The 6,734-nt window shown below is 40.9% G+C and overlaps 1 pseudogene; it reads right to left on the minus strand.

The window, feature by feature from the left end:
• Positions 1-1,866: 1,866 nt before the first annotated feature.
• On the minus strand, positions 1,867-5,533 carry LOC113625185 (olfactory receptor 10Z1-like; annotated as a pseudogene).
• Positions 5,534-6,734: the final 1,201 nt, after the last annotated feature.

The raw sequence follows: 6,734 nt of genomic DNA on the forward strand, positions 1-6,734 counted from the left end.
TTTTACACAAACCCATGCTCACCACAGTTACACCACTGCCATGACACTGTTTAACTCAGATTGGTAAATAGCATCTCAGCCTGGTTTAGTAAAAGCTATGTAATCACTCTCTGCTGAATAATGTGTCCCTTATGCCTTGAAATGGTTGGAGAGTTAGAACATGTACAAGTCAAATGTTAGTAAGAGTAGTAGTAGCAGTAGCAAGAGAATTAGCAAAGGAGCTAACAATAGGAGGTAGTTTACTACCTTCCAGTTACTGTTCCCAGTAATTACAAGTAGTGACCCAATTAATCCTCAGAATAACCCCAGAAGGTGTTTTGTAATTCGTACTTTACAGAAGATGTAACTGAGGCATATAAAGGTTAAGCAAAAGTTCAAGGTCACAAATATCCTCTTAATACTCTGACTTCTTTTAAGGCACATACTCTCTGTGGAGGGGCAGAATGAGGGGCTCTTTCATACTTCACCACCTGAGGACTTTCATTTGTCTGTGACACATTTCTTTCTAGCCAGCCCTTTCTGTTCAGAGTAAGTATGCAGACTCCTACATCTGGATATGTCAGGCAAACTTGTATTAGATCAACTTTCTGTCACAAAGTAAATAAGAAGTAGGAAAAATATTGTTAAATGTTTGAAGGCATAGACTTCTGGTTTCATTGAAGATGAAGTTCCTCCATACCCTTCAGGTCCTCCCTCTTATTACTAAAAACATTCCTAGATGAAGCAACAAACAAGCATAGGAAGATTCTAAACGGGACAGAGAAGAAGGCAAACCCCTAGGGACTTTGGACCTGAGGAAATCACATAGTGCTGAATCCCTGCATTTTCTTATTGCTTCCATATATCCTGTACAGATTGCTGCACAAACCTCCAACTCAGAACCATCAAGAGACACAGACCAAAAACAGCTTTAAGAAAAGTCTGTTCTTGCTAGCCAAAGAACTGGGAAAACGGTGACCTTAACAGAATAGAAAACATTCTTGCAATACCTGTCTTACTCCAGACAAATACCAGTGGAAAAATCGTACCTGTCTCCCACTGGCAGGATTCATTGGGGCCAAGCAGGGAGGTATTCTTCACCCCACCCACCCTTTGATTCCCCTGCCAGGGTATTGTCAGTGGGGTCCAGCAGGGAAATGAACCTCCTCTGTCATCTGGCAGCAATGAGACAATGAGGAAGTGTGAGGTGGTACTAGTTGGTACTCTGCTCCCCTGTAACCGCACCCCCCTTGTGAGTAGGGGTCCAGTGGGGACCTGAGCTTCCACCTCCACCTGCAACAACAGAGCAGTGTGAGCCAGCTCTGCAGGTCTCCCCTCCCTAGTGGCAGTGGAACCCAACAAGGAACTGACCTTACTTAGAAGAAAGGAGGTGTGCTAATTGGCATCACACTATAACTGGGAAGGAGATGACAGGGTGGTGGCGGGAGCTGCATTTGCATCTCGTTCATCTGCAAGGTGGCAGTGGGTGTCAGCTCTCCATTTTCCCAGAGCTGTGTCACTAGTGCTCAGCAGGAAGCTGAAGAGATACACATACACCTAGTAGTTGCAGTGACAGGGGGCATCCTCCTAAAAAAGGATTGAATCTGATCCAGAGCATAAAATATCCTAAATGTCTCTGCTGCAGTAAAAATCGCTGTCATACCGAGAACCAGAAAAATTACAATTCAATGAGAAAAGACAATATATGTGTAGATCAAGATGAAAAGGATGTTAAAAATTATCTGGTAAGGATTTTAAGGCAGACATCAAACAAATGCTTCAATAAGCAATCATTGAAATTCTGTATCTTTGAAATAGAAAAGTTTCAGCAAAGAAATAGAGTTATGAAATATAACCAAGGGGAATTTCTAGATCTGAAAAATATAATCACTGAAGTTCAAAAGAAACAGTGGGATTAAGCAGAGGTGTTGGCACCGTATGTGTCACAGCCATCGGCATATCTTCAGGGAGTGAGTTGCTGTGCTTGGGCCTCAAATAGACATAGCGAGCAAATCCAATAGTGTATGCACACTACAGTGAGGTGGAAGGAGCAAGTTGAGAAGGCCTTATACCTCCCCTGGGCAGAGGGTATCCTCATAACTATGGACCCATTGAAGACACAGGAAATCATAATGAAAATAAAGCTGCCCGCCAACACAATGGCAGAGAACAGAAAAATAGCAGTTTCATGCTAGGGAGTATAGTCACAGGCAAGGCAGACCACAGGTGAGATGTCGCAAAAGAAGTGTTGGAAGGTGTTAGAGTCACAGAAAGACAAGTTGAGTACTATGAGGACAGTGCACACAGAAACCAGGAACCCAGCCACCCAAGCGGCCATCATCCGCTGAAAGCAGATCTTATGGGTCATCAGGATGGAGTAGTGCAGCGGGTTGTGAATAGCAGTGTAACGGTCATAGGACATGGCAGCCATGATGAAGCAGTTATTGCCTGCCAAGCCAAAGAAGAAAAACATCTGTGTGGCACACTCAAGAAGAGAAATGGTCTTACTGTCTGATAGCAAGTCCACCAATACGTGGGGGATGATTACCATAGTGGTACAGGTTTCTGAAAAGGAGAGACCACAGAGGAGAAACTACATGGGATGTGAAGGTTGTGACTGAGGTTGATGGCCACCACTATGGACACATTTGCAGCTAGGATGGTAGCTTGGGAGAAGAAAATCTTCACAAAGAGGAGACTCTGTAGGTCTGCGAAACTGGAAAATCCCTACAGAAGGAATGTGCTCACTGTGGTATAATTGCCTATCTCCTTGGTGCACTTCTTGGTAGCAGCTCTCTTCCAAAGGTGCAGGGTTATTGAAGTCAAGACTCTGAGATGGTTGTAAAATATCCTTGTGCACCAATGTCACCTGGACTTTAATCAGGGGGACCTGAGCTACCAGGCACCTCTTCATGGGGGAGCCTGAGAAAGTGATGCTAAATGCATTTGACTGAAGTAAAGTTCGGGAGTCCGAGTGATGAGAATTAATTCTAGTATGAAAATCTGTATAAATGACATGGAGTGGGCCCAAGCATCTTCTTGGATTATACTCACAAAAGCATTCTTATCTCTCTCTTTTCCAACCTGGATCTGCATGTAAGAGGGAAATATGAATAAAATTGCTTTGTTCTCATCCACCGGATTTTGTGATGCTGCATTTTTCAAATGCTCTTTTAGATATAATGGTAACTTGGTACTCAGGAGTGCTTCATAAACTATTGACTGAATGAATAAAATAATCAAATCATTTAAATCACTTAAAATGAAAATAACATTTTTTTAAAAAATTAGGGAGATCAGTGAAATTTTCCAAAAGAACTTTAACTTTCCTTCAATGAAATCCTCTCTCCATCAGTGTTTCACCATGTACTGGCTCTAAAAGTAATAATTGTGACAGTGACCTGACCACATAAATGAATTTAACTTGTTGTAACTTCTACTGGGTTCCTATTCATGGTAATAATTAAAGCTTGAGATTTAAAATATCATTAGTTCTTAATACATGTCAATAATTTTAAGTTCTTAATAATTTCTCATTGAAGGTCTTTTCAGATGCCTGATATAATGTTAATGGATTAGCTTGGCGTCAAAATGATTTTGAAGGCACTGTCTCATTTAGAGTGGCATATTCTGGTCATGATGTTCTAATCAAATTTTGGATTTTTTTAGCAAAACCTCCAGGACATTTTCTAATAGGTATACTTGTTATGTGGTTTGCTTTGAAGTGCAGACCTGAATGGAGTAAACTCCAATTCCTCAGATCAGTTTTGTAAATCATATTTTTATTTCAACTATTTATTATTCCAATCTTGAAGAGGTAAGGGCGGAAAAATGACATGAAGACATTCCATGGAATTTTGATTTTAACTTCAGTCATTGTTAAAGGGGAAGGGGAAGAAAAATAGTAAGGAATCAGCAGTGGAAAATGAAGGAGTATGCAAGAAAAAGAAACACAGGCTGGAAATTATTCTGTAGAACTAACAAATATATTGTGATGTGAAGGGTTGCTGTTTTCTCTTTGCATTGTAGTTATGGGCAAAGAATACAAGAGGATTCAGGCCAGGTAACCAGCACCCACCTAATACCTATAATGTGCCAGACAATATGCTGGGGTCAGACAGAGATGTCTCATGTCATCCTCACAAGTCTATGTGCTTGGAATTTCATTTCGATTTTATAAAACATAAAGTGAGTTATAGAGTGCTTAAGTGACTATAGAAGTCGTGAATTTATTCAACACATACTGACTAAATGCATGTGATGGGCCAGGCAATTTTATACATGGGAAACACAAAATGTAACCAGACACATAGGATCTCTGTGACGAAAGAGTGAATGACTACTTTGGTTTGTGGAGTCAAGAAAGCCCTCTCTGAGGAGGCGATGTGCTTAAATGGAAAACAATGGCAAAAGCAACCAACAGGTGAAGATCAGGGGAGAGAGCATTACTGGCATGTTTCACAGCTAACTCGAAGACCCTAAGGTGGGACACTCACCTGCCTAAGCAGTCTTCAGGCTAGACCCAAATGGCTTGTCTTTGAGACCACGCCACTCTCTTTCCTCAGGAGGTTTTCCAGTCTATTTCCTCTAAAGGAAACATTTTTCCATTCTTACTGCTTTAGCTGTCACTCACCTTGTGTAACTCTGCGATTCTAACCTCTACCGTAAAGGAATCTCTAATTTTCTTTGGCACATTCCCGGGCCAAAATGTCCTCTTAGTATTGGATGTAAGATTTTCAGAACAGAATTGGTCATATTTCCCCCACATGTCAGACTTTTCTCCTGTACTTCCTATTTGAGTTAGTTGCAGTCATTAGAGCGCTACCGTCAGACCCCAATTTTGATTTCTTCCTCACCTTTATACACATAAATTCACTTCCAAAATTCCAGATGTCCTTTTGCCATCACCTTTTTTGTTGTTTGTTTTTTTCTCTCTGCCATTGTCCTTGACCTATCCGATAGGGTGAATATGTTGCCTCTGTAGTTTTCTATTAGTCACAAATCTGTTGCATTTTTATTCACTACATTGTGACCAGATGTTGGATTCCTAAACAGTTAAGTCACTAATAGTGTCAAAAACAGTGAATGACTATACACTGCTTATAGGAGGAAATCCAAATACCCCAGCATGATATTTGATGCTCATTGCAAATGGATCCCTAGACGCTGCTCCTGGCTCAGTTTCCACCACATCCCTCTAAGTAACCCTACACTCAAAGGGGACAGTAGTGCCCTCTCTTTTCCAAACACATCATGATCCTTCATGTTGCTGTGCCCTTGCATGTGGGGTTCCCTCTGCCACAACTTCTCCTCCTCCATTTTGTTTCCTATAGACTTTTACTCATTTTTCAGGACCCAGCTTGGATTACTTTGATTCCTCATCCTCTCTTGTTGTCCACATTTTCTAGATTCCAGGATCCTGAATAAGAAATGTCTCCCGCATTCTACTTACTCACTCGTGGATTTTTGCCACAGCCTCTACTTTTTCCCTCTCCCAGTCCTTTCCTTCACCTGCTACCAGCTTTTCTACGTCCAATCTACAATCACTGTACATTCCATTTTAGATTTTTAGGTACCTTTTGCTTACAAAGTAGATAATTCTAATAACTTCTAGGCTTCATCGCATGCTTCAGTTACACCATCTCATATATCCTCATGGCTGTCCCAAGAGATAAGTGCCATTATCACGACCATGTTTGTAGTGAGGAACCTATGGCCTGGAGAGTTACTTAATCTGCCAGAAGTGATATAGCTGGTAAGTGTACATGTATAACATATACACAGCAAGGCAGTCAGGGTCTAGAGAGCCAGTTGCTTGGCTAGTTGATTATAAGGCTTCCCTCAGTGCAACTGCACTAACCGCATTTCCTGCCTCAAACCTCCCCTATATGGGGACCATCCCACTGTTTGCAAAAAGCAGTTTATCCTTTGTGACTCTTCTACTTTGTACATGTTGTTTTCTATAAGTTGTAGTGTTCTTCTTGCCCTTTTATGACTGCTAAAAACAGCATTCTTAGAAAGACAATTCAAATGTCTTGTCCCTCGGAATTCTTCTCAAACCTCCCTGTGTGTGTTAGTCATTTCTTTTTTTAGGTTTACATCATTTTATTGTGAGGAGGTTGGGTTTGTTTTTTTATTTTCCTGCCATGTGGCATGTGGGATGTTAGTTCCCAAACCACGGATCGAACCCGCTCCCCCTGCAGTGGAAGCGTGGAGTCCTAACCACTGGACTGCCAGGGAATTCCAGGAGGTTGGGTTTTTGTTGTTGTTGGTTGGGTTGTTTTGTGTGTGTGTGTGTGTGTGTGTGTGTGTGTGTGTGTGTGTGCGCGCTTGAATCCTGTACTACACAGAGCAGAGACTTTTTAAAAATTTTGTATGCCCCAACTTGGATCCTGAGCCTAGTGATGGTAGAATTTTTACTAAGGTTAGTTGAGAGGCTATAGGGAAAAAATCCATATTCTCCAGAAAGCGTCCATGCTTATACTTCAGTGCATTTGTTAACCCCTCTTCAATATGCCACTTGTTCTCCTTAGTATTTATTTTGTTTGATGTGTACTAAACATAGTTTCTCTCTAAATAGTTTTAAGAATAATGTCACGTAGCATTGCCAACGCATGTATAGATGCTTTCTACATTCTTTTTTATTAAAAAATTTTTTTTTGAATTTATTTTTTTTAATATAGCAGGTTCTTATTAGTTATCCATTTTATACATATTAGTGTATACATGTCAATCCCAATCTCCCAATTCATCAC

This window comes from Aethalodelphis obliquidens, unplaced genomic scaffold (genome assembly GCF_003676395.1).
Source record: "Aethalodelphis obliquidens isolate GAN/ISIS:26980383/991018 unplaced genomic scaffold, ASM367639v1 scaffold14, whole genome shotgun sequence".
NCBI lineage: Eukaryota > Metazoa > Chordata > Mammalia > Artiodactyla > Delphinidae > Aethalodelphis > Aethalodelphis obliquidens.